General features: G+C 32.7%; 1 protein-coding gene and 1 long non-coding RNA gene across 2 annotated transcripts in view; both read right to left on the bottom strand.

Moving 5' to 3' along the window:
* The window catches only part of LOC141587349 (cysteine-rich receptor-like protein kinase 5), a 177,716-nt gene that overhangs the window by 14,007 nt on the left and 140,160 nt on the right, over window positions 1–23,549 (bottom strand). The window lies entirely within an intron of this gene.
* Window positions 18,133–19,845, bottom strand: LOC141585780 (uncharacterized). Its single transcript, XR_012519416.1, has 2 exons — window positions 19,760–19,845; window positions 18,133–18,334 (listed from the first exon to the last, which is right to left on the bottom strand). It is a non-coding gene; the product is annotated as an uncharacterized LOC141585780 (long non-coding RNA).

The following is a 23,549-nucleotide window of genomic DNA, read 5'->3' as shown; positions in this document are numbered from 1 at the left end:
TAATTATATTGTGGGATAGTCGGGTATCGTGTCGAGATGGAGGAGGGGGAGGTGGAGGAGGCGGGGAAGGTGAGGGAGTGGGAGGTGTAGGGGGATAGACGGGTGTTCGGTTTTGAGGTGTGGAGGGAGGAGATTCGAGGGGTGGGGAGGAGTCAGGGGAGCTATTTGGTGCAACTGATGAGGTGGGAGCAGAGGTGGACAGGACGGGGAGCTAGAAGGTGGTCCACTGGGCGGCTGAGGGTGGCGAAGGTGGCGTCGATTTGAGGATTATGTGGTATGGGAAGTTAGTGTCGACAAAGCGAACATGTCGTGATGTGAACACACGAGAGGTGATAGGATCAAGGCAAAAGTATGCGGAGTGGGTGGTAGAGTAATCAAGAAAAACGCAGGCAATGGAACGGGGTTCGAGTTTGTGCGTGGTATAGGGACGCAACCAGGGAAAACAGAGACAACCAAAGCTGTGTAACTTTTGGTAATTAGGGTGTTGATTGAATAAGCGGAAATACGGAGATTCACTATTGAGGGTGGGCGTAGGTAACCGGTTGATCATGTAAGCGGCAGTGGTCAGTGCATAGGACCAAAAGTTCGTGGGTAGTTGAGCGTGAGTAAGAAGGGCAAGACCCGTTTCAACAATGTGAAGATGACGTCTTTCCGCAAAACCATTGTGTTCGGGGGTATGCGGAGGAGAGGTAAGATGGGTAACCCCAGTGTCGAGAAGGGATGGTGTGAGTGCAACAAATTCTCCACCATTGTCGGAGTAAAATTGCTTGATGGGACGATTAAATTTTTTTTCTACGATTGCCCTAAAGCGTTTAAAGATGATTGCAGTGTCAGATTTCTTTTTGATCGGATAAAGCCAAATGTAATGTGTAAAGTGGTCGACGAATAAGACATAATATTTGTGTAATTCGTTCGAGTGAATAGGAGCGGTCCAAACGTCGGAAAAAATTAAATCAAGCGGAGAATGAGAGGTAAGAGTAGAATTTTTAAACGGAAGCTTATGACTTTTATTGATAAGGCAAGGAGTACAATGCGAATAGTCGGAAATATTAAACTTAAAACGAGAATTTAAAAGCTTGAGTGTTGCGGATGACGGGTGTCCTAAGCGATGGTGCCAGGTCGTAGAGGAGACGGATGTTGTGTCTGGACGTGGGGGTGTCGGGTTCCACTCATATGCTCCGTTGTTAAGCGGGCCTTGAAGTAGAATTTGTCCCGTTGTGCATGCCTTTATAAGAAAAGAAGTTTGTGAGAAAATAGCTATAGCATCATTATCGCGACAAAACTGATTTACGGAAAAAAGATTTTTTCGAAATTTGTGGAACGCAAAGAACATTATTAAATATTAAAGGAGAGGTAGGATGAGGAAAAGTGAAAGAACCTAGATGTGTTATCGGAAGAGATGAGCCATCCCCAATCACTAAATCATCGGGACCTTCATACAGGTTATGGAGTGCGAGTGTATTCAGGTCGTGGGTTATGTGATGAGAAGCTCCGGTGTCGACAGTCCAGGTGTGCGGTTCTGAGGTAGAAGCATGGTTGGCAGTGTGAGCATGAGGGGTAGGTTGGCGGTACTGGCGGGTAGGAAACGTGACCATGGGGAAATCTGCTTTTAATTTGCGACAATTAGAGGCAACATGCCCTTTGATGTCACAGTAGTGGCATCGACCCTTATAAGGAGCCGGTTTGTAGTCGGGATTGGGGGATGGATATGTGGTTTTGGGTGGATATGTGGTGGGACAGGGTGTGTAATTAGGACGGAGTGTGTAGTTGGGACGGTTTTGGGCGACTTGAGTCGAGGGAGAGAAGGTGGTGGGACTGATGGTTTTGTTGCAGACGGTAAGTTCATGTTGAATTAGTTTTTCTTGGAGGTCTTCGAAAGAAATCGGGGTGTCTCGGGCTTTGACAGATTCAATGACAGGGCCATAGAGGTCATAGTTGAGGCCATCGAAGATAACCGTTAGGATATCTTCGATGTCCATGGGTCGATCAAGCTGGGTTATGTCATCCGAGCAAGATTTTACAGCTTGCATGAATTCGGTGATGGTTCCGTCACCAAGCTTGAGTGTTTGGAGGCGGGCTTTTAGTTGAAGTTTTCTACCACGAGACTTATTGGCAAAGGTACGGGATAGGGTGGTCCATGCTTCATGGTAAGTGGTGGCATGGACAATGAGAGGAGCCACGGTGGAGGAAAGAGTGCCGGTTAGAGCACCTAAAATAAATTGGTCGTGGCAATACCAAGTCGTATAGGCCGGGTTTGGTTTGGTTTCGGGTTTGTCACCCTCCTTGAGAGGAGTTGTGGTGATAGTTTGAGCGGGTACGGGTAAAGAACCATCGAGGTAAGGGAACAAGCAGTGGTCATTCATGGTGGCGCGGATTTGGAAACTCCACTGCTTGTAGGTTAGGGTGTCAGTAAGTTGGATGCAATTTTGAAAATTGATGACGGAAATTGGCTTTGTCGGTTCATCAGGGTTAAGAATTTGGATGTTATTGGAAATCATGGTGTTTCGAATTAAGAGAGCGGATGGGACGATGTTTAGGAAGACTCTATTGATACCATGTAAGATTATGTTTGAATGTATGTATTTTATTGCAAAGAACACATCGGTTTATATACTAATACAAGACACGAGATATGGAAAGTGAAGAGTTAAGAACGATTAAGACCTAAGAGGGGGAAGGGGTGAATTAGGTGTACCTTTTAAAAAATTTATCCTTAACTTAGTTAATTAATTACTTTAAGCTAAGAATAAAGAAGTACAAGACTTGAGAAACTTAATTGAATGTAAGTTCACAAGAAGGTACAACGATTCTATGTCACGATATAGGTGACGTGACACGAAACTTAATTAGGTACATGCGAGAAATAGCAAAGTGGAAGAACGTAAAAGTAAATGAACAAACAAACGACATTTTAAAAATTGGTTCAGCCTCTACTCCGAGGCCTACGTCCAACCGTTATTTTATTGCTTGTTTAGAAATTTACTCAAACTTACTAAACCCCTTACAATGAAAATAACTCGCCAACCTACTCCGGTTGCACTCAAACTTAAAGTTACTCCGCTTCAAGAGTTTATGGGTTCTATCTCAAGGTGTTACAGAATCTTGAATCTCAAGAGTTCACTCAAATGAACATGGAGATTACAATGAAGATCTAACACGAGAATCATGGAACAAACTCATCATGTCACAAGATCTGAACCGATACTTGGAGGTTTTGACTTTTTTCGAAAACAATTTTGAAGACTTAAAATCAGAAAAACGTTTTGCAAACACTTGAAGAACAAAGCTTTAAATGCACAAATGATTTGCAAGGTTTTTACAATAAATGTTTTGGAAGTCTTGAGAAATAAATGTGACTAAGACACTCTATTTATAGTGGATTTAGTCTTAGGTAAGTACACTTAGAAAGATTAAATCCAATATTAAAATGATAGCTTTGAGTGATGGTAAGTGTTAGACTTATAGGCTTGGGGCTTAAGAAATCAGAAAACTTAAGCTTCTACACTCAACATGTGACAATTTACCAAAATGGCAAAAAGCTTTTCTTACTTTAGAAGTTTGACAAGTCTTTTTTGCCATTTTAGTAAAAGGTGTTTGCACAAATCTAGAGGCTTAGACAAGTGGGCTTGTGACTCCAAAATTTCAGATTATTTTCAAGCTTTTGAAAATTCAAATGTTTAAGGTTTAAAGTTTGCAAAGTTTTGACACTTAAAAACATTTGGTCGAAAATTCCTCCTCCGTATGATAGTACCAGAAACCACAGTACAACGTACCGTTGCATGGTTTTGCCATTACTTGACTTAAATGAGAATGTTACACTTACTCTTACATATATCGACTAAGGCTTGGAAAATATCATTGTCTTGATTTCCTTGATTAGCTTGATCATCTTGAATCATTGTTGAAGGTCCATTCGATTGCTTCATTCATTAATTATTTCAACTAAGAGCAAACAATCAAATAACAAAGGGACTTGGCATCATCAATCCAATGTGTTCTAACAGAAAGCAATGACCTAATTACAGGACGAGAAATAAGGAAAGCAGCTAGAGGAAATTACAATTTCCTAAATACAAGATACAAGATTATTTACGGAATATTATTTACTTGGAGAGCAAGGAGACGAGATATTATTGACATTTAGAAGGATTCAAGTTAGTGAATGTGTCAAATACATTTCTTAGGAGTAGTGGTACTATTGTATTAATATAATCTAGCAACAAGTGGGCTGGAGAAAATTTCTTCATTAACATAGCAGCTTTTAAATTTCAGACCAAGTATAAATTTAATTTAGTTAAATTCTAGTTCAGTTCAGTTCAGTCAATTCGACTTATTTAAGTTCAAATTCGATTATTGAAGTTATGTTTAGCTGAAACTTTCTAAATATTTACTCGTATAATTATCAACTTCAAGCCTCCTATTATGTTTCGGCCTTCGGGGACAAAATTTTATAACCCACTCTACATTTGATTCCTGAATCTACCCCTAAGCGAGACCGTTACGTTGTACAATAAAGTCACTACCATTTTAACTTTATTTAAATAGGTTGTGAGCGTGATCTTAACCGATAGATAGTTAACGGTCTTAAACCAGAATTTGCATGCTTGAGGAGACTTTGTCCAAAAGTAAGAACCCTTCATCAACCTTAAGTCCTAAACAACCGCGTTAGCCATTGATTAGTTCTAGTTGGTAGTGTATAAATTGGAGGTTACCTTATTTACAAATTGTGTCATTCCCCAAAACAAACTATCTTACATTGCTAGTATTAAAAAGTTACACACTTCCATAACCGATTAAGAAAACAGAGAGAATATAATGGAAGGCATTAACATTATTATGAAGATGATGTTGGGGTTGGCTATACTTGCCATGATTTCGCGGTCGTCAGCGCAAACTTGCCTGTTAACTGCGGACACCATTGTGGCCGATTGCATATCACCTCAATCGGACGAGCAAGCCCAACGTTGTTGCACAGAACTTAATCACACCGCGGACACCGATCCTATGTGCTTTTGTTTCATATTTGTCACTGCTTCTACAAAAGAACCCGATTTCGCAACCAAGATCCTCTATTGTGACATCTCTGCTTCATTTGACGCCCATTGCCGAGGTATTGGTTTTTCTTTTCTCTCCTTTTATACGATATATTAACCCCGTTTCACCGTGTTGTTTTCCTTTTCAAAATTTATTTCTGCGACATGGAAAGTTATTAGGAATATTCAAGATTAGTACTCCCTCCGTCTCGATCAATTGTTATTATTTGCTTTTTAAATAATCTTTAAAATAATTCTCAATACATTAAGAATATCAAAGTTTTATAATTTTACATTTACGCAAGTAATGTACCAAAAAAAACATTTACGTAAGTAAAGATATTTACGAAAATGAAATGGGCATGACAAACGTGCAAAAAGCAAATAATAACAATTGACTATGACAAATGGAAGGATTATTATTATTATTATTATAGTTTTTGTAGGTTTGAAGATATCTGGTTTTTCATTTGATTACCTTTTACGGTTGCGAGAAGGTAATAGGAATAATTATAGCTATTGTAGTGTCTTGAAGGTTATGAAGTGACTTTGTTCAAATACCTCAAGTTAGATAATGAAATAGTAAAGCAATTGCAAAATAATATTACTCCAAAAAATCTAAAAAAAGTTGATATATGAAGGACAGGTCAATTAGCCGAGTCATTTTGAAGTTTAGAGTCTATTTCAAGTGAGTTGTTATCGATCGTCTAGATCGTGTCATTTCGATTTGGTCATTTTAGGCAAGCCTATGTCGGGTGTGGGTGGTTTAGGACCGTGTCATTTGTAATTTAATTTATTTGTTCCTATTAGGAAGAAAATAAGACCATCTCAACCAAAATATTAAAGTGGTGACTAAGTCTCAATCAATGATTTTCTACTTTAGCAGTTCCTACTTTCTCTTCACCTAGAAATAATACTCCGTACTTTGTCTTTACGCGATTATTGTAGTAATATAAAATTGATTTTTTTATGTAGGTACTGCAGTCATCAGTCCAGGTCGAGGATGAAGTCCCGCTATATGCAAGGAGTTGAAGATGAAGACCTATAATGTTCATATAAATGAGTGTTTCATATGTTTTATGTATTCGGAGCCCCAAGGATAAGCACGATGCTGTTAGAAAACAACCTAAATATGAGTATCGTCTCTCATAATTCTATGTAAGCTAGGTCGATTGTATATTTTTTTTTTTTGATGACGAGGAGGTTGGATCCTCCCCGGATACAGGATTCCACCCTGCTAGGCGCCTGTACCATGTGAATTCTTTCCCGCGGGGATTATTCTCTCTCCGGGCGTCAGGTCCCCAGGAAAGTGTTCATGATTGATGGTTATGTCCATGAAAAAAAGATGTTTCATTGTTTGTAATGAGTTGTGAATTTAAAGGTATGTAATTTTAGAAGTTGATTGAATTTGTTGTAAATGATACTCTCTTTATTCCATTTTTATTGTTCTACTTTTCTTTCAAGGAAGAATTTAACAAATAGGATAAAATTACTAATCTAAGTAGTACCATTTTAATTAAGAACAAGGGGGGCATTACAATTTTGATAGGAGAATGAATGGTAGTTAAGAACTTAGTGATATTAGTGGTATTTTACTAATTTACCATACTAAATTAGTAAACAGGACAATAAAAGTGGGAATTTTTTTGGAAAAATGAGGACAATAAAACTGGGAGACGCGCCCGACCACTTCTAAAGTGGAATCTTAAGTGTATACTGGTCATTTCAATTTTTTCACTATTTAATAATTACGTCTTCTTTTTTAATGCATATTTCATCGCAATATTTTTATTTTATGATTTGTCTCCAATCGCAAATATTTTATCACAATATGTATTATTTTCAAATAAAAAAATATAAAACTTAATTTGGTGATTTTGATCTCTTCCCACCCCTCCTAATTCCAATTCCAAGTTCGCGAGTTTTCACACAATTGAAAAATTGAAATCCGGAATCTAATTGCACGTGATCTCCAAAGGATTTTTGAAATTAGATTTGAATTGAATTTAAACATTTTGTTTTCTACAATTGAAATCATTAAAATGAAAAATTCGCATTTGTAAACACTACGTAAAGAGAAATAGTACTCCCTCTATATCTTTATGATGTTCATATGTTGGGTTTGTGCCTTGATTCTGTTAGCTGCCGCTTCGAACGACTGTGCGGGGACGCAACGTGGTCCCCGATGGGGGTTCGGGGGCAACGCCCCGAAACTTATACGGTATATGTATCTGTTATTGGGCTAGGTCTGTCTTGGGCCTTTATTAGGTCATTCTGTATTAGGTCTTAGAGAGTATTATATAAACTTTCTAAGCTTCTACCTAGCGGTCATACTGATCAATCAGAATCAAAACTCCTCACATATCAATAAAACTCTCTCCCTTCTGCCCTGGACGTAGCTAACACACCGTTAGTGAACCACATAAATATGTGCGTTTTGTCTTTATTGTTTATTTTTGTTCTTTCTTGCTTCTGTTACAACATCATACTCTTTAAAATACTGCTCACATATATTTAAGAAGTACTCTCTCTTATTCTAAATAACTGTCGCATTTGCCATTTTCGTCTATTCACATAACTGTCCCATTTGCCATATTTGGACATAGTTTTTTACTTTCCTACCCTTAGCTCTTTTCTTTGTTTACCACCCCAACCACCCATAACCCATCATATTCAATACTTTTCATTATTTAACTCATATATTCTTACTCCTATACAATGATTTTCATTATTTTAACTATATTTCTTAATTTTCGTGCCATTGTCCAAATGGGACACTTATTCAGAATAGGAGGGAGTACCAATTAAGCTTGAATTGAGATTTTTTTTTTTTTTTAACTTTTATTAATGTTGTGTTTGGTCAAAAAAGTACTTTTAACTCTGAAAACACGTTTAAAAGCTAAGTCGAACACTCGAACACACATTCAATGAATTTGTGAATGAAGACGATTTTCATTTTGGGTAATTCCAATGATTATCGTATCTAATCTCAATTGAAAGTACGAAAATGAGTCATGACAAAGGAAATTATTCATATTATATTACAAAGAAAACATGAGAGATTACAACCACCAACTCACGAGCATGTTACAAAAATAAAAAACAAAAAAAAAAACATCTGTTACTGTTTATTACAAAAATATCAACTTCACACGAGTCGAGCTTAAACTCTTTGCAGCAGTAGTTTTTGCTCCATAAAGCAAGATCAAGACCTTAGTTTTCTGCCCAAATCAATTTAGAGATGTCAATAAGCATAATAGTACTTAAACACATACGGACTATGCAAAGATTATTAGAGTTGAAGGAATTTACATGGAGTAAGAGGAGGGACTTCATTCAGGTTAAGCTCCAACAGGACCGGGCGCGGCAGGACCAGGCGCATCTGATTAGTAAATAATAATTAGTTAAAATAACATACGAGTAACAATATATTAACAAACAAATTAATAGGAAGTAAATAAATTAATACCAGAACACAACGAGTCGAAAGACCCGTCGATGGCACAAGCGGTGAAGATTGATTGGGGGTCAAAGGCGGGATCTTCAACAAGAGCAGCGGCTAGTATTTCACAGAAACACACTGTATCGGTTGCAACTGCGGTATTGATTTCTTCGCAACATGTTTGAAGTTGCACTGGTGTTTCTACCGCGCTGCAATCAGTAGCAATGTTTGTGGCCGTTGTCGTACAATTTTGTGCGGATGACGGTGTCATCGACATTAGCACCAAAACCGCCACCATCATCAACACTATGTTCATTTTCTTACTAATGAATTCCATCTCTCTTTTTGCGTGTATTTGTTTAATAGTTATGTATGTAATTTAGGAGGTTGGAGTATATTTGTACGCATTGTAACGTTCAATTTATACACTGCTATGTAAGAAACAATCAAAGGCCAACTTGAATTTGTTTATTAAATTAAGTGATGACGGATTCTTGATTTTGAGTATATGCATGTCACTGTGACACTGCCTATAGCCGATTCAACACAGAAATGTTCTTCATATACAAATGCCAATTCATAATTATGTAATCCATGGCGTAGCCAAAATAGTTTGAGGGTGGGATTAGTTTTTACACAAATTCTCATTTGTGACGACACTATTCTATCACAAGCTAGTGACTTCTCACAAGGAGCAAGTGGAAGAACAAGTGTGAGGAGGCTATGAGAGGACATAAGTTTGTGACCGTTCTGTAATTTTTATATAGTTGTAATTTTTATATGAGTTTTTCTAACATGTGCCCTTAGGGCACATGATAATAAGCTAAATAGGGGAAGATTTTCAAGATTATTACACTAATTATGGTAAATATGAGTTTCAACTCTAATTTATCATTAAATATTCACAACAATATTTCCCTAATTAGATTATTATCATGTGCCTTTAGGTAGATCTGGCAAAAGCAACCCGACCCGATTGACCCGACCCGAAAAAGCTGACCCGAGACCCGAAGTGACCCGAACTACATCACCCGAATGTGACCCGAAAACCCGAATTGACCCGACCCGACCCGTACATGACCCGAGCTTTCTTGACCCGAACTGGCCTGACCCGAAAATGACCCGATCCGAAACCACCAAACCCGAAAATGACCCGACAAAATATAACTCTAATTGAACCGAAAAGACTTGAAATGACAATTTCTCTATTATTCCTTGACCCGAAAATGACCCGACCCGAAACAACCCGACCCGTTTGACCCGGAATTGACCCGACAACAAACCCGAAACCCGAAATGACCCGTCCCGACCCGAGTTAACCCGAAATCAATGAGAAACCCGAACTGACCCGACCCGAACCCGACCCGTTGACCCGTTTTGCCAGGTCTACCTTTAGGGCACATGTTAGAAAATCCGTTTTTATATATATATTATCTAATGATAATATATTTTCCTAATAATAATATCTCTAATAACTATATTATCATTAGATAATATATTATAGTTAGGATATTATACCGAGGAATATTCTTGGACTATTCCGCAAGTTAGCATCCTATATATTGTGATCAGTTTATTAATAATATTCACATCATTCAGTTATACTCTCCCTCCTATTATTAACATAATATCAGCTTAAAATCGATCCTCTCTAGAAATCTTCCGCTTGCTTACAACTGCGTACACAAATCGCTAGCCGGAGATGGCGATCTTATTACCATCCCCGGCTGGTCATCATTAAATACCACCTATTCTTTTCTATTGTGACTAGTTTTAGGCTTTTAGCAAAAATAAACAAATCTAGGTCTGATACGGGGCATACCCACATTCATCCAATGCCCAGTAAACTGGGAAATATAGCAAATCACCCCATAAGTTTGATACTATGTTTAATTAAGTCCCTTAGGTTATAAATGTAACAAATCCGCCCCATAAGTTTCTTTAAAATGCAATTAACCAGCACATATCGTATTTTAAGAATGAAGTTTACTAAATTAAATATTTTACAATTATTGAAAGACAAAATTGTTGATCTATTAATCCTAAAATTCCTAAATATTAAAAAGCATGTTCAAATATTTTTTTTATTTATTTGGTGAAAAATATTCAGAGAATTTTTAATGAAGTTACAATGAAAAGTTACATGACCAAATTTTTGTTTATATTAGTTCACATTTTTTTGTTGAATATGCATGTAAATATTGTATTTAATTTTTGATATATATTTAAAACGATTTTTATAATACATAATAATACTCCCTCCAATTCCATATTTTCTTCCCCTTGTTTGTGGGCACGGGAATTAAGGAGAGAAATAATAAAATAAGAGTAAGGAATTGCGGGGGACAAAACATTAAGGAAAGTAAGAAAATATGAGTAAAAGAGTTGGGTGGGGTTTGATGATAGGAGAGAGATAAATAAAATTAGAGTAAAAGTTTCCAAAATAAGAAAGGGGAAGAAAACCTGAATAACCATTTTAGGAAATAGAGAAGAAAATATAGAATAGGAGGGAGTAGGTTTTAGTTAAAAAATGGTATAAAACTTGATTTGTGCTTAATTGCACATTTTTGGAAATTTATGAGATTTATTTGCTACAAGTGAAACTTATAAGATTGATTTGCACATAGTACATAAACTAGTTTGGATGCCCGTGCGTTGCAACGGGGTAATTAACTTAGCCAAAAAAAATGGTTATAAGGTCTTAATTAAGAGACGCAAAAGATGATCAAAAGTCAAAACATCTTATATATTATTTATTTAGATATGATCAAAAGTCAAAATATCTTATTTAAGAGACGCAAAAGATGTTAGGTTGATACCTAAGTTCCAAGGATGCCTCATATTTATAATCATAAAACCACTATATCTTATGTTAATCTTTCAATATGGGACAATTCTATTATTTTTTTTATAATCCTACATTATTTTTCAATGTGGGACATATAACAACATACTAAGAAGTACACAATTTTATATATGTACAAATTATATGAAATCTACACGCTAATGATATCATTTTTACCAAGAATAAATTATGTTATTTTCATAATTTTCTTAATGATATTTTTTTGCCAAATGAAATGTAAATTTTTTTTTATATAAAAATTAGAAACATCACTTGAATATAATATAGGAAATAAATATTATAATAATTAAAAGATTCTCACTTTATTTTTTACATCAAAAAATATTATTTAGGATACTTTCCTAAATTAATTTTTAAGATCACCAACCTTATGATAATTTTCTGATGTGGGACAATTCAACTATTTATATGTAGTATATTTACCACACCTACGTTATTTTTCAATGTGGGACAAATAACACGCGAAAAAGTACACCATCTTTTCTGCACCTATTTCGATATCCAACCCGATTTAATAATGAGAAAATATTATACTGTCTATTTATATTCGTACGTTTTTTCCATTTTTTGTCATAATTAAATATGTACAAATGATATGATTTAAATTACATTTTGTTTCCAAACACGACTTTTAAGATGTAATTGAGGGAGCAATCAAATGTATAAACAAATGCAAAATACTTTCTTTTTCTGGTGCGATTTTGATTATTGGTTAAAAATTATGATGTGTTTTAGTTACTCAAATATAATGAGTCATAATAATTACTTATATTTGAAAGTTAAAAATATTTAATTCTACTATTTATCAAACTAAAAAAGCTCATTGTTGATTTGTTTGTTGATTTAAAATCTTTTTATGCAACACTTGGTTGTATTATAATTCATAAATTTTCTATTTTATTGCCGAGATTATCATTATATGACACGTTAATAACCAATTTATGTATATTTAGCATCCATTTTATTTTTTAATTATGATTTTGTCTTAAATAAAGTTATTATACTATCGATTGTCTTAAAATAAATATTATAATATCACTAATATAGTAATATATAATCATTTTTATAAATATCTACGTGATTAATATCTGTATAGTATTGTTGTAACTAAGGTTTGCCGCTAATGCAAACTCTATAAGAACTCTCTAAGATAATTCAAGCGATTCAAAAGATTTTGGATTGATACCCCTAAGTTTCAAATATGACTCATATTTATAATCATGTGATACGTCATCTCATGATAATCTTCTAATGTGGGACAATTTAACTATTTATATGTAGTATATTTACCATACCTACATTATTCTTCAATGTAGGATAAACAATATACTTAAAAATACACTATCTTTTTCGTACCTAATTCGACATCTAACCCAGTTTAATAATAATAATAAGAAAATTATTTATTAATATTCGCATAGTACATTTTTTTTAACTTCCTATCGTAATTAAATATGTGCAAATAATATGATACTATATTCTAATGCTGGCTTTTATTTACCACGAATCTAATTATATAGTTTTTCAAAAAAAAAATTATGTTACTTCAATTTGTTAAATGAGATGTATAAATTTTTATACAAAAATTATAAACATCACTTGGACATAATATAAAAAATATATATATATCATATCGCGTAGATAATGGTATAAACTCTTAAGAGCTCTCCAAGACAATGCTTAAGATACTCAAAAAGGTTTTGGGTTGGTATTTAGGTTCTAAAGATTTCTTCTATTTATAATCATATGATCATCCACCTTATGCTAAACTTTCGATGTGGGACAATTCTATTATTTATACATAATATATTCACCACACCAACATATTTTTCAATGTGGGACAAATAACATACTTAGAAATACACCATCTTTTTCGCACATAATTCGACATCTAACTCAGGTTAATAATAATGAGCAAATACTATACTCCCTCGATTCAAGACCAAATACAACATTCTTTTTTTTTTTTACACTATTCATGAACGAATAAAATCTTTATGATTCCTTGCAATACGTAAGACAAAATATGGTTATGTAGGATCTTATTTGCTTCACCTATAAAGTACAATGAGAATATCAAATTTTTAAATTTTTTATAATGTAAACTTAAAGATATTTACGTTGTAATTTGTGTCTTGGCAAGTGTGTAAATGAAAATGTTGTATTTGGTCTTGAATGGAGGGAATACTATTTATTAATATTCGTACGTTTTTTTTTTTACTAATAATTTTTTGGCAAATGAAATGTAATTTTTTGGCAAATGAAATGTATAAGTTTTTATAAAAAAGTTATAAACATCATTTGAATATAGTACATAATATAGAAAAAATATTAATATATCATACTGTGAAGATAATGATATAAACTCTTAAGAGCTCTCCAAAACAATACTGAAGAGACTCAAAAGGTTTTTGGTTGTTATATAGGTTCCAATGATGACTCTTATTTATAATCATAGGATCATCCACCTTATGTTAATCTTTCGATGTGGGACAATTCTATAATTTATACATATTATAATCAACACACTAACATTGTTTTTCAATGTGGGACATATAACATATTAAAAGGAGTACACCATCTTTAATACTCGTGTGTGTAAATCATATGAAATCTATACTCTAATGAAAGCATTTTTTACCACGAATCTAATTATATTATCTTCATAATTTTTATAACAACATTTTTTTGCCAAATGAAATGTCAAAGTTTTTATATAAAAATTAGAAACTTCTCATGAATATAAAATAGGAAATATAGATATTATAATAATTAAAAGATTCTCCACTTTATTTTTTATGTGGAAAATGTTATTTATAAAACTTTCCTAAATTAATTTTTGATGATGTGGACGCTCTAGAATCGCTCGAAAAAACTCTCTTTTATATATATACTAGATTTAATACCCGTGCGATGCACGGGCCTCTGGTAATATTTTGTTGATGAACCGCTGGTAAGTACTACTACGTTATACTTGTAGATTACTACTGTAAGTTCCAAATCCCAACTCTGCTTTATTCAAACTCGCTCCTTCCATGGAAATTGAATTTAACTACGCCCCTGTGAGCTCTTGAATCATTTTAACTGATTATACCCATTAATAATCATTTTGATTGATTATACCCCTTAATAATGGCTACAAAAGCTCAAATGGCACTAATTAGTACGGTATATAATTTTAATTCGCAATAAGGTATACTTCCACTGTATTTGCGACTCTTAAACATGTAGATAGTTAGAATAGTATTATAGCCTATCTAAATTTACTTCGTTATAAGCATGTCGATGTGGACAGAAAATCAAACCCACCTGCAAAATTGAAGTAAAGAATGATGAGGACATAGACGACAAATTGATGCATATGTGATAATAGTACATTAATAAGTACTCCCTTCCTCCCAATCACTTCTTTAAATAGTTGAGACGAAGTAACCATGAGGGTTGTATTATTGTCGATCCTCTCAAACCCGTTTTTTGGTATAATATTACTCCTATTTACTAATACTTCGTTCCAATGTCGTGCTTGTTCTTTATGTGCTCCTAATACAGTATTGCCATTGTTTTCTTTTATGTCAAATGTTTTCCAAATATTTCTTATCTCAACTGTAATTTGTTATCAGTCTCTCAAAACATTATCTCTAGCTAATAATTTCTCTTAACTCTAATATCATAAAAGATAATGGACACTTTCTCATTCAAAAGCCATTCAAAAAAGTTAATCTATCTGATAAAGCTCGGAAAAATAAACTCACAACGACAATTATAAAACCTTTCCTGCAAAGTAATTGATCAAGAAAAGAATCGTCATAAACACATTTACATTATATGAATAAACATTGATAATTATGGAAATCATATACTCCTTGCTTAAATATGTATTGAACATCAATGTACAGAGTATGTCGCTAAAAGTTAAAAATCATACCTACCTCATTATTTTTAATACCTAGTACTAATCGCCTCTTTGAACGATTATATGAACACCTGCAACTTTAAGACAAACGTATAATAAGTGTCTTAAACAATATACAATAGAAGTTTATTAATCACAAATATATCTAGAATGAACTAACCATCATGACACTCATAAAAAAAGAAGCAAGAATAGTTTCATAAACAAAAATAATAACAAATAATAAAACAATTACAGTACAATAATAATGTAATCACCGGCCGATTGTTGAGGTTGCAATTATTGTAAAATTAGATCGTATTGTAAAATAATAATACAAAAAAAATTACGTAAAAATAATAGATAGAAATTTAATGATACTCGTAGATGCAAAAAGAAATCAATGAGCATATACAAAAAAAATTACGTGAAAATAATAGATAGAAATTTAATTGTACTCATAGAAGCAAAGTCATTGAAGTATATATAACATTAGAGAAAGGGATAACCGTGTAATCCATCTTATATACAAATGGTTATATAGTTAGTAGCTAAAGCTTTTTGGCAAGGGAGTACATATCCCAAGCTTTGTAACTTGAAAAGATGCTTTAGAGATAATTGTGTGTACATTATTATCAAAAATCGACCATACCTTAAGATAGATTAGTTGATAAATTTCCATCTATGAGTTCAACAAACTTTTTAATCCTTTTGGTACCTGAAATTTCAACATAAAATATCATTAGTACAAATAAATTACATAAAATACGGTTAGTACAAATAAATTATCAGCACGCATACGAAAACAAAACAAAAATTAGCGTGCAATTTAAAATAAACTAGTTTTAAACCCGTGCAAAATTGCACGGGTATGTATTTGGGTCGCTACTAATGTTTTTGGATGTATTTTTTTTTTTTGGCATTTCTATTGTACTTATCTAGTTGGTCTAAATCAGCAATCTACATAATTAATGTTTAAACTTATTACAAATACGTGTTCACATGGAATGGTTTAAGAGGAAATAACAAAGGATATTTTTTTTAAAAATATATCGTACTATCTAGTTTTTAAAAATTATGCATGTAATTTATTCGCATTATATGTAATTCAATCCCGTAGTTAAATATAATTCCTTCTCGTAATTATGTAATTTTTTTATTATTATTATTATTATTATTATTATTATTATTATTATTATTATTATTATTATTATTATTATTATTATTATTTAAATAATGTAATTCATTTATTTGTAATTAGTTTCATTTATTCCAATTTCTAATTCATTCCGCTTATATGCCATTAATTTCATTTATCCGGAATGTATAAAATTATTTCATAGTATTATTTTATAGTATTTGTTCTAAGACGGAACTTGTCGCATGTTTGTATAGCCGGAATTCTGAAGAAATAAATACATCGCACACTAACGGGTCCCACCATAACATGTATTTTCAAAAAAAAAAGGTTGAATTAATGACGTGACACGCCCTGGATTGAGTATTATCTTCTGAATTAATAAAGATAAGATTGGTGAAAGTAGTGTGTGCTAGTAAGCCCATATACAATGAAGTACATGGATCGATAAATAGTACTTCGTATTTTATTTTGATGATTAAATATTTCTTATTTTTAACTAACAAATTCAAAGATACCGTATGTATCATAAAATTTCGAATTGTTAAAATTAAATTAATAACCTGTATACAAATAAAATCAAAGTGTAAAGCTTGGGCTATTATCGCTTTGGACTCGTTGTCAGTAAATTTATTGCATGTGTATAAATATAGTTTTATCAAATTATTCGGAATGTATAAAATTATTTCATAGTATTATTTTCATTTATTCCGATTTGTAATTCATACCGCTTATATGCCATTAATTTCATTTATTCGTAATGTATAAAATTATTTCATAGTATTTGTTCTACGACCGAATTTGTAGGATATTTGTATTGGCGGAATTCTGAAGAAATATACTCCTTTGCACACTAACGGGTCCCATCATAACATGAATTAAAAAAACAAAAACTGAATTAATGAGGTGGCACGTCCTGGATTGAGTATTGTCTTCTGAATTAATAAAGATAAGATTTGATTGTTGAAGTGGGAGTGAAAATAAATTTAATTGTTTAAATTAAGAAAATAGATAGTGGGGTGATGTCACCATGACATCATTACATGGTTGGACAATGAGGTGGCTTCACCAAAATGCAAGAATTGTTCTTGTATTAATAGAAGTAAGATTAGATCAGAAAAATTAATAAATTGGATCAGAAAAAATTATTTGTTTGTGAAGTCTATATACAGTATTTATACTACAAAGTTATTTCAAAGAGTACTTGAACTCTATTTCTTATCTTATTGTTATAGTTAAACTCTATTTCTTATCTTATTGTTATTATGATCAAGTTCATAAAATAGTATAGTAGATGTATAATAACTCTTAAATAATTTTTTAATTTTTATATTTTATAATAACTCGAAAGTAGTTCGTAAACCTTGGACTCTCTATAATCGCTCGAAAAAAGCTTCCTTTATTAATATATATATATATATATATATATATATATATATATATATATATATATATATATATATATATATATATATATATATATATATATAGAAATAGGATCATATGAGTTGGTCATTTTTCGTGAGTTACCCCTCTAAATCTGGACCTTTGATCTAATCTAAGATAGATGGCTGAGATTTAGTCTTAAAACCTAGATATTGTGACACCCTCACTTATTGCGGAAAAGTAAACACGTAATTCTACAGAAAAACTGACAGGATATGTTTGTAATTAGTTCAACTAATTAAAAACCTGTCATTTTTAAAACTTTTCTAAACCATTCACAAACATTTCCAGAAGGAGGATGCCAACACCTGCAAATGCTAACAGACTAATTTACATAACTATGCTAAAGCTGCGAGAATAAAGTGATACAAACCAAAGAAAAAGAGGGAGACATATGTCCCTAAAATGTATGTGACACAAAAAGGGTTTAAGGGTTACAATGGAATAAAACCAGTCTAGGTCCCAAGGTTACTTTGCTCGCTAGCTCGTCCATGTACCCCATATATGCATCACCTACCTGTCATTCGCATTTTATACAAATACGAAAGCCACGGTCGGTGGGGGAGTAACTCCGAGTTCTCCCGGCCACGAAATGTCATAATTAATATAACATGTAAACATAAGAATATGAATACGAATCACACAATGCCTTAGCATATAGATGCTAGACAATCGTGCTTATCATGTGAACAACAATATAGCAACACATAGCCCTAGCATGTGAAAACTAGACCGACTCATACTACACTATCATGTGAATCACATAACATCCAGGAATCCAAACTCTATCAACCATAGCCGGCTTGCATCTCACCTTCTATGATTCATAGAATCACCATACAAGAAAGGGCAATATATCAAAGACAGGCACAAGTTCTTAGTACCGTCAATAGTCACTTTGTAACTCGAGTCTATACCACGAGGTAGGGAAGGTAATCGAACCGGTATCTTGGCTCAGCGGTTACTATTAAGAAAACATGGCCAAGAGACAACACAACCCTTGCCTAAAATCTGCAAGAGACCTAGACATGCGGATACACACCACCGCACCCAAGACTCACAACTTTTTTAAAACAAAGTGAAGTGAGTACCCTAAGGACACCACCGAAGGGTTGGCTAGTACTTAAACCCGACCCCATACTATCAAAATAAGTACCTGAGGTCATGCCCCAACTTGGATAAACATCCACTAGTCAGGAACACAAAGGCTATCAAGCAGTGAACATATACTCGTCAGAGACTATAAAGACCTATCTATGATGAAGGCCGAAATACTCACCTAGGACCTAGTCCCAGCTAGTCCCAGCTTGAATATTTTAGCCCACACCACACATGACTCACCACACAAGTCAAGTAAGACACCCACTTAACCTTAAGAGGGCAAAAAGTCCTACTTATCAATATAAATTCTAGCATTCTATCATGTGAAAGGCTTATAATGTCTATTTACAGCATACAATCCCAACAGAATCCTCAATAAGTATTCAATACTAATTTCTAATTCTAACAATAGTAACCATATTAAAGGCTTCAGGGGAAACTAGGGCCATTTCTACAATACAAGTCACTATTAAATTCAATAAGCTATACATGTGAACAAAAGCTTGATAAATGGCCTAAAACAAGAAAAAGGCCGATTATCTAAATCATTCAACCGAATTTTTACCCGCAACCCCAGCCCTGCGACAGGTACGGGTCAAATTGCGGCTGACCAATCACTCAATTAATCGACATCGCATCGATCAAAGGGACTAAGGCTCGATTTTGGCACAATCAACAAAACATTACAATTATCACCATAAAATTCATTTGAGCCTATTAATTACAATTTCATTTTGTAAACGATCCTAACATTATTCATTCACCTAAACACTTATCAAACAACAGGCACACATTAACTACTAATGTGACATTAATTCGTCGAGTAACTCGGAATAGTTACCTTACGCTAGCAAAGAGACAAGTAAAAACTTGAGAAAGCTTCTAAAACCCCAAAATTACTCTTCATCTTCAACCACAAATGAGTCACCTAAAATAATTATGTGAAAGGACGATATTTAGCGGATTACTCAATATAAAATACGAGACGGAAATATAATATTAAACTTTGACAAAGAAGTCATAAATAGATCAAGGTTAATAGAAATTGGATAAAATTTAAAGAAATTTCGGGTCTAGTAATTAAAATTACGATAAATGAGTTTATATTCAAGGAAGGAATAGGGAACTAAATCAAATTTTCATTTTCAAGTCTTCAAAAATAGGTTAGGTTTGCAGAAGTGACATAAACTTTTAAGAATGAATCGAAACTGGTAGCTTAAAAGTTTAGAAGTTGTACAAAAAGGAAAGTAACTTAGATAGCATAAAAAACAAAGTATGTTAAGAGAGCTCAAACTTAAGCCACAAGAGAGCTATAATGACTTTCATAGGGTAAAAATTGAAGTCAAAATTACAAGGATGTCAAAGATAGAGTTTCACAAGATACGAGTGTCAAACTTAAAGGAGGAGCAAGATGAAGCGAGGAAAGGAGGTATGAACGGTAACGCTCATGATCAAGGAGAAAGGGAAATTAGACAACAAGGAAAAGTCAGATACTTAAATCTCAAATAACAATGTCATAAGGTAACATCAATTTATGTATGGCTATCAACATCCTAAAGGTATCTCTTTCCAAAATCACATCATAAACCTTACTCCGTGTTTACTCCTAAGGTATCAACACTCAACCTAAGTCCTTCCAATATCACAACTTCTCAAAACCGGGGTTATAGGTCAACCAGAAACAACTCCACAAGCCAAATTATCCAACCAAGGTTAACACCCCACAAAAGAAAGAGAACTATCTAAAAGGCGTTAAGGGAGAATTAGCAAGGGTGAAAGGACAAGTTGGGAGGATACAAATGTAACTTCCTAGGAAGAAGAATAGAGAGTTTAGAAGAAGGATAGGCACCAAGAGATTAAGAATAAGGCGAGATACAAAAAGAACGAGAAATATCTTCAAGGAAGTAGAAGCATTCTTCAAAGGTTGAACAAATCTTCAATCCTCAGCAAAAGGCACTAAATCTTGATCTTCGTAATATATAAGTGTCCTTTCAATGGAACGGAGATACTCTTGGCGATCACTCAAGAACATCAATATTCCAATTCAAAGACATAAAAATACATTTTTACACCAACAAATGATAAAACTAATTATCAGACGTCTCCAATAACAAGTTTTAACACTAATTGACGTTAAAACCAGTGAAAAACATTAAAATATTTTCAAAACCTTTAGTTCAAATTTTTTTTAATAAGGGCAATAACTCCATTAACTATAAATAAGTTCACGGTCATTGATCTAAGAACGCAACAATTATTAAATGACAATCAACAAACATGTTAGTACCTAACAAAGAGCAAACACAAAGAGACTACAACATAAGATCCTAAATCTACCCATCTTACCCGTCTCTCAAGTTTATTATTTTAAGGTCAAATTATTTATAGTGGGGGTGCACAAACGTGCGTCGGGAGCAAATATGCTCTGATACCAACTTAATAAAATACGGGGTGTTACAGATATAATCAACGAAATTTATGTCAGTAACTTATTTTCTCAGTTAACAATTCTCTCACCTCTCTCTATCCACAAAATAAAGCAACTAAACTTTACTTCGTCAACTTCAATCATCTAAAGGCTTATTAATCTTCAACTTTATCATTTTAGTTCTATTTGCGCATTGATCTTCAACTTCTTGTATGATTTTTATTATTATATTCATTAAATGAATGCTTGCATTTGATTAATGTTAGATTCTAATTGATCTGTGCAAAATTTCTCAAATTTCATCCGCGGACGGGAAGGATTGTTTGATTTATTATTGTTTTTCTTGTAATCTTTTGTCAAACATGGTGTAATGTTTTCAGGTGTATATTTCACCTTGATGTTTTGCTGCTATTTATTATCTTTTGCATTATTATCTTCTAGTAATTTTATTTCATCGCCGTTTTTTTATATTTCAGTATTAGAACTTGGTTGTTTTATTATTACAATAACTCAGTTTCAGTATTACAATAATTGGGTTCCTTTAATACAATAACTGAGTTTGGACAATACAATAACTAGGTTTCTATAATACAATAACTTGGTTTGCATGATATAATAGCTGGGTTTCTATAATACAATAACTGAGTTTGGACAATACAATAACTGAGTTTTTATAATACAATAACTGAGTTTGTATAATACAATAACTGGGTTCCTTTAATACAATAACTGGGTTTGGACAATACAACAACTGAGTTTCTATAATACAATAACTGAGATTGTATAATACAATAACTGGATTTATATAATACAATAACTGAGTTTGGACAATAACTCGGTTATTTCAATATAGTAGTAGCAATCAAATTATTTCACAAAACAACATGTTTGATTCAATTTTTAAGATCATAATATTTATCACAAAATTATATGTTTGACACTAATTATTTCACACAAAAAAATATGTCTGATTCATTATGCTATTATCCATTTGTGATTAGGCAATGATGTCACAAGCATAAAATCTTATCTATATAAAACCAAAAACATTTCAAGCATTCTCCTTAAGCCACATCATCCTATACATGTTTTTAATTTTATTTATTTTTAAGTAAATGTGGGACCCAAAAAAAAATTTGGAATTAATTGCTGAAAAACCACTATGTTTAAGTTTTAGACGTAAATGTTTGCGTTTATATTTTCTACACGTAATATTAGTGAATAGTAATGAAAAATAAATAATTTAAAACGTAAATAATTCAGCCCAAAATTTTACTACAATAATAAATTACAATAACAATTAAAATAAAGTACGAAAAAATGCATCAACTGATAACAATCAATATTGTTACCAAAAATATACAAAATACTAAATTTAAGTTTAAATCAACCGTAAATGGAGTAAGAAATTAAAAAACAACATACTAGAAATTTCTTTTTAAAAAAATAAAAAAATAAGCTATTATCTCATGAATATATTCAGTCAAATATAATTTTTCTATATGACATACATATTGTTTTATATACATTGCATTTATATACCATGTTTTAACATTCCATTTTTACCGTGTTTTAACCTATTATCACTAAAAGAGAAATAGAGTATAAAATATTCATGTATTTTGGTTAATATTTTTTAAATGTTAATTATTTACGATAATGTTCTTAAAATTATACCCGTGCAATTTTGCACGGGTTAAAAACTAGTTTGCATTAATTATCATGGCCATGAGGAGTTTGTTGGTATTTTTTTAATATATAAAGAAGAGAAACAAGGATTAAAGAGAAACAAGTGAATGGAAATGACGGGACATTTAAAGGAATCTTAAAACTTGCGTTTGTTTTGGTATCACAGTGACCGTCGATCTGTTTATATCTCATGGTCTAAATTTAGAGGGTAATCTACGAAAAGTGAAACTCACCTGGATTCGCTTATATATATATATATATATATATATATATATATATATATATATATATATATATATATATATATATATAGATTATGGGGGTAATTTGCTACATACCGACAATAAATGTTTAAATGTAGTCACAATTAAGAAACAAGTTATTTCTTCAATTGATATAATTTTAATTTTATTTGTAAAGGAATGTTGATTGCGAAGATTACGAAACTATGTACAACGTTTGAAAGCGATCTTTAATTTCTCATAAATTCTCATAAATCTCATTCCACAAAATC

Source organism: Silene latifolia, chromosome 6 (assembly GCF_048544455.1).
Source record: "Silene latifolia isolate original U9 population chromosome 6, ASM4854445v1, whole genome shotgun sequence".
Lineage (NCBI taxonomy): Eukaryota > Viridiplantae > Streptophyta > Magnoliopsida > Caryophyllales > Caryophyllaceae > Silene > Silene latifolia.
Note: the sequence above shows the minus strand (reverse complement) of the source record. Positions and strands in the feature narration are given on the sequence as shown.